Source organism: Oncorhynchus gorbuscha, unplaced genomic scaffold (genome assembly GCF_021184085.1).
Source record: "Oncorhynchus gorbuscha isolate QuinsamMale2020 ecotype Even-year unplaced genomic scaffold, OgorEven_v1.0 Un_scaffold_2372, whole genome shotgun sequence".
Lineage (NCBI taxonomy): Eukaryota > Metazoa > Chordata > Actinopteri > Salmoniformes > Salmonidae > Oncorhynchus > Oncorhynchus gorbuscha.
Window position 1 is genome coordinate 25,744 of NW_025746904.1, and position 6,522 is coordinate 32,265.

Sequence of the window (6,522 nt, forward strand, 5' to 3'; positions counted from 1 at the left end):
CCTAGCTCCAGCTCTCTAGCTGCTCTCACCCGGGTCCTCCTAACCCACTGAAGCCCAGCAGATATGAAACGACATGACTTTATGAAGCGGGGCTCATATGATGAGCATGTGAGCCGACTCTTTGTTCAAGCCTTGGTCTCATGACTTCAGTTCAAGGTAATCCTTTAGAGAGTCTCATGACCCATATCAGTCCCTGCTCCCCTCCATGCACACAGGGCATGTTCATCCTGGGCTGGAACGAGAACCAGAAAGAACCAACCCCCCCCCACCCACCCCCCCTCTCCTCACTATTCTCTCTAACTCAAACTCTGCTAGAGAACGTTCTTCTCTCTAACTATCTCTCCTCACTATTCTCTCTAACTCAAACTCTGCTATAGAACGTTCTTCTCTCTAACTATCTCTCCTGGTTGTTGAAGAAGAAAGAGGAAGAAAGAAAGAGGAAGTTATAATAATCAGAAGAAGAAAAAAAACATATTTTTTAAAAAAGTAGTGGAACAAAAGTAATGTTTTATCGTGTGTCAACCCCCTGCTGCTCTGATTGAACTCCATTTGCATAATTGAGAGAATTGGGCACAGGATGGATGTTGTTGTTGAAAGGGGTTTTGTTGAAGAATGACAGAGCACTATTTGCCCATATTGATGATTGTAACATTGTAATGAAACGTATGTTTTCCTCTTAGCAGCTTCGTTACAGTTGAACTTTCGAAGGACCTTCTTTGATATGGTCCAACCAGAGGATGTCTGGATGAGACTGTTGTCATGGTGAAACAGAGAGACAAACCAATCAGACAGGAAACCAATTTCGTTCAGAGGACATTCATTTTTACTCTGGCTTGTCTTTCCCAATTATTAAAAAAAATCAAGAGGACATGGACTTCAACTGAAGAGAAAATGTTGCTTCTAACTCACTTAAACTTTTGGTTACCAAACAATGAATTTAACAAGGAACGGTGTGCATGTTTTGAGTTTGTGACAGAAACAAGGTTGAAAATATCTTGTTTAAAAAAAAGACTGATCAAACGTGATAAATAAAACCAGTGTCTTTCATACCAGCCGGTGCACCCAGGGTAAACTGACGAGGGTTGTGCTTTGAAAACACGTGCAACTCGCCCTGCTGCACGGACCCCTGGGTAAAATTATCCCACACTTGTTGAAAAAAAAGTGCTATCTAAAACCTAGAAGTTTCTTCGGCTGTCTCCATTGGAGAACCCTTTGAAGAACCCTTATGGGCTCCAGGTAGAACCCCTTTTTGGTTCCAGGTAGAACCCCTTTTGGTTCCAGGTAGAACCCTTTGAAGAACCATTTTGGGTTCCAGGTAGAACCCTTTGAAGAACCCTTTTGGGTTCCAGGTAGAACCCTTTTGGTTCCAGGTAGAACCCTTTGAAGAACCATTTTGGGTTCCAGGTAGAACCCTTTGAAGAACCCTTTTGGGTTCCAGGTAGAACCCTTTGAAGAACCCTTTTGGGTTCCAGGTAGAACCCTTTTGGTTCCAGGTAGAACCCCTTTTGGTTCCATGTAGAACCCTTTGAAGAACCCTTAAGAAACCCCTTACGCAACCCCCCCCCCGCTAAACCCTTCATCCACACCATTTAGTATGGAAATCCTGTGTGAACTGTAGAACTGTGTTGACTAGGAACCTCTGTGAGCACAGTGAACAACAAGCCCTTGGAAGAATAAGGCTGTAGGGCGCCACATGAGGAATAGGGAGTTATTTGGGCTGCGTCCCGGGATACTTTAGAATCAGATTAGGATATAAGTACATGAACATGACTATTGTCTAGAGCCCCACAGGACAATAAACCCCATGTGTTTCGGTGAGACAAACAGATATTGTATTAGGTATTATAGTGGCATGACTATTGGAAAACAAAAAGACAATTGTTACAGTTTGTGTTTAGACTTAAAACATATGCTTAGAGATCACGTTATTAAGAGCTTTGGTTAATACTGCTGGTTTCCTCTTAATAATGATGTGAACAGTTTTATTCAATTTGTAAATCACATTACGTTCTCAAAGCATGGCATTGTGAAGTGATGATGACATGTGAGTGACCAGACACCAGGCGCGCTCGCACACACACACACACACACACATGCACACACACACAGATACACGCACATACACACGCACACACACACACACACTCTCACACACACACACACACACAGATCACGAGACACACACACACACACACACACACACACACACACACACACACACACACACACACACACACACACACACACACACACACATACACACACACACACACACACACACACACACACACACACACACACACACACACATTGAGGCACACATAGAGACACACACACACACACACACACACACACACACACACACACACACACACACACACACACACACACACACACACACACACACACACACACACACACACACACACACACACACACACACACACACACACACACACACACACACACACACACACACACACACACACACACACACACGGCAGTCTGAACGTCACCATACATTAGTGGTAATGAGGATCAGATCAAAGAGCAGTTAAAGCTGGTGATGAAAATAACAAACGGCATGGTGAGCTGAGGTCCAAGGGGACCCCAAACCCTCTTCCCTTTCTGGGGAACTGATCTGGACCCTTTGGGAATTCAGGGTTTACTTGTTTGGTTTAAGTGGAACGCACAACATCAACCAATGACAGCCATCTATCTATAGATCCTTAAATATTGTCATTTAGCAGACGCTCTTATCCAGAGAGACATACAGGAGAAATTAGGGTTAAGTGCCTTGCTCAAGGACACGTGGTTCTAGTCAGCTCCGGGATTTAAACCAGCCGACCTTTCGGTTACTGGGCCCCAACGCTCTTAATCGCTAGGCAACCTGTTGCCCCAACTGGATCATGTTGGAAATTCATTCATTGTATTATAACTGGAGCCTCAAACACATGTACCATGAAACATTGGCAACAAAGGGTATATAACAAAGTATTGAGATAAACTTTTGTTATTGACCAAATACTTATTTTCCACCATAATTTGCAAATAAATTCATAAAAAATCCTACAATGTGATTTTCTGGATTTTTTTCCCCTCATTTTGTCTGTCATAGTTGAAGTGTACCTATGATGAAAATTACAGGCCTCTCTCATCTTTTTAAGTGGGAGAACTTGCACAAATTGGTGGCTGACTAAATACTTTTTTGCCCCACTGTATCTGGAGCCTCAACATTTACCATGAAACTAGCTGATAGTATCTGCACACATTGTCCACAGTCAGTGGATGCTTCCCAATTCAATTCATTTATATATTTATTTATTATTATTATGGTTTATAGTAGTGTACTATATAGGGAATAGGGCTCTGGTCTATAGTAGTACCACTAAAGCCATGCTTCCCACCTGGCTACTCCTACCCCGGTCAACAGCACTGCACCCCCAACATCAACTCGCCCAAGCCCTCCCCATTTCTCCTTCTCCCAAATCCATTCAGCTGATGTTCTGAAAGAGCTGAAAAATCTGGACCCCTACAAATCAGCCGGGCTAGACAATCTGGACCCTTTCTTTCTAAAATTATCTGCCAAAATTGTTGCCACCCCTATTACTAGCCTGTTCAACCTCTCTTTCGTGTCGTCTGAGATTCCCAAAGATTGGAAAGCAGCTGCGGTCATCCCCCTCTTCAAAGGGGGGGACACTCTTGACCCAAACTGCTACAGACCTATATCTATCCTACCATGCCTTTCTAAGGTCTATTCGAAAGCCAAGTCAACAAACAGATTACCGACAATTTAGAATCTCACCATACCTTCTCTGCTATGCAATCTGGTTTCAGAGCTGGTCATGGGTGCACCTCAGCCACGCTCAAGGTCCTAAACGATATCTTAACCGCCATCGATAAGAAACATTACTGTGCAGCCGTATCCATTGATCTGGCCAAGGATTTCGACTCTGTCAATCACCACATCCTCATCGGCAGACTCGACAGCCTTGGTTTCTCAAATGATTGCCTCGCCTGGTTCACCAACTACTTCTCTGATAGAGTTCAGTGTGTCAAATCGGAGGGTCTGCTGTCCGGACCTCTGGCAGTCTCTATGGGGGTGCCACAGGGTTCAATTCTTGGACCGACTCTCTTCTCTGTATACATCAATGAGGTCGCTCTTGCTGCTGGTGAGTCTCTGATCCACCTCTACGCAGACGACACCATTCTGTATACTTCTGGCCCTTCTTTGGACACTGTGTTAACAACCCTCCAGGCAAGCTTCAATGCCATACAACTCTCCTTCCGTGGCCTCCAATTGCTCTTAAATACAAGTAAAACTAAATGCATGCTCTTCAACCGATCGCTACCTGCACCTACCTGCACCTACCCGCCTGTCCAACATCACTACTCTGGACGGTTCTGACTTAGAATACGTGGACAACTACAAATACTTAGGTGTCTGGTTAGACTGTAAACTCTCCTTCCAGACCCATATCAAACATCTCCAATCCAAAGTTAAATCTAGAATTGGCTTCCTATTTCGCAACAAAGCATCCTTCACTCATGCTGCCAAACATACCCATCGTAAAACTGACCATCCTACCAATCCTCAACTTTGGCGATGTCATTTACAAAATAGCCTCCAATACCCTACTCAACAAATTGGATGCAGTCTATCACAGTGCAATCCGTTTTGTCACCAAAGCCCCATATACTACCCACCATTGCGACCTGTACGCTCTCGGTGGCTGGCCCTCGCTTCATACTCGTCGCCAAACCCACTGGCTCCATGTCATCTACTAGACCCTGCTAGGTAAAGTCCCCCCTTATCTCAGCTCGCTGGTCACCATAGCATCTCCCACCTGTAGCACACGCTCCAGCAGGTATATCTCTCTAGTCACCCCCAAAACCAATTCTTTCTTTGGCCGCCTCTCCTTCCAGTTCTCTGCTGCCAATGACTGGAACGAACTACAAAAATCTCTGAAACTGGAAACACTTATCTCCCTCACTAGCTTTAAGCACCAACTGTCAGAGCAGCTCACAGTTTACTGCACCTGTACATAGCCCACCTATAATTAATCTTCTCCTTTCCCCCTTCTGATGACCAGGTGGCGAATCGCATCTCTGCATGTCTGGCAGACATATCAGTGTGGATGACGGATCACCACCTCAAGCTGAACCTCGGCAAGACGGAGCTGCTTTTCCTCCCGGGGAAGGACTGCCCGTTCCATGATCTCGCCATCACGGTTGACAACTCCATTGTGTCCTCCTCCCAGGGCGCTAAGAACCTTGGCGTGATCCTGGACAACACCCTGTCGTTCTCAACTAACATCAAGGCGGTGGCCCGTTCCTGTAGGTTCATGCTCTACAACATCCGCAGAGTACGACACTGCCTCACACAGGAAGTGGCGCAGGTCCTAATCCAGGCACTTGTCATCTCCCGTCTGGATTACTGCAACTCGCTGTTGGCTGGGCTCCCTGCCTGTGCCATTAAACCCCTACAACTCATCCAGAACGCCGCAGCCCGTCTGGTGTTCAACCTTCCCAAGTTCTCTCACGTCACCCCGCTCCTCCGCTCTCTCCACTGGCTTCCAGTTGAAGCTCGCATCCGCTACAAGACCATGGTGCTTGCCTACGGAGCTGTGAGGGGAACGGCACCTCAGTACCTCCAGGCTCTGATCAGGCCCTACACCCAAACAAGGGCACTGCGTTCATCCACCTCTGGCCTGCTCGCCTCCCTACCACTGAGGAAGTACAGTTCCCGCTCAGCCCAGTCAAAACTGTTCGCTGCTCTGGCCCCCCAATGGTGGAACAAACTCCCTCACGACGCCAGGACAGCGGAGTCAATCACCACCTTCCGGAGACACCTGAAACCCCACCTCTTCAAGGAATACCTAGGATAGGATAAGTAATCCTTCTCACCCCCCCCCCTTTAAGATTTAGATGCACTATTGTAAAGTGACTGTTCCACTGGATGTCATAAGGTGAATGCACCAATTTGTAAGTCGCTCTGGATAAGAGCGTCTGCTAAATGACTTAAATGTAAATGTAAATGTAATTTAGCCCAATCAACTACCTCTTTCCCAACTGTATTTAATTTATTTATTTATTTTGCTCCCCATTATTTTTATTTCTACTTTGCACATTCTTCCATTGCAAAACTACCATTCCAGTGTTTTACTTGCTATATTATATTTACTTTGCCACCATGGCCAATTTAGCCTTTACCTCCCTTCTCACCTCATTTGCTCACATTGTATATAGACTTGTTTATACTGTATTATTGACTGTATGTTTGTTTTACTCCATGTGTAACTCTGTGTCGTTGTATCTGTCGAACTGCTTTGCTTTATCTTGGCCAGGTCGCAATTGTAAATGAGAACTTGTTCTCAACTTGACTACCTGGTTAAATAAAGGTGAAAAAAAAATAATAAAAAAATATAGGGCTCTGGTCTATAGTAGTACCACTATATAGGGAATAGGTCTCTGATCTATAGTAGTACCACTATATAGGGAATAGGGCTCTGATCTATAGTA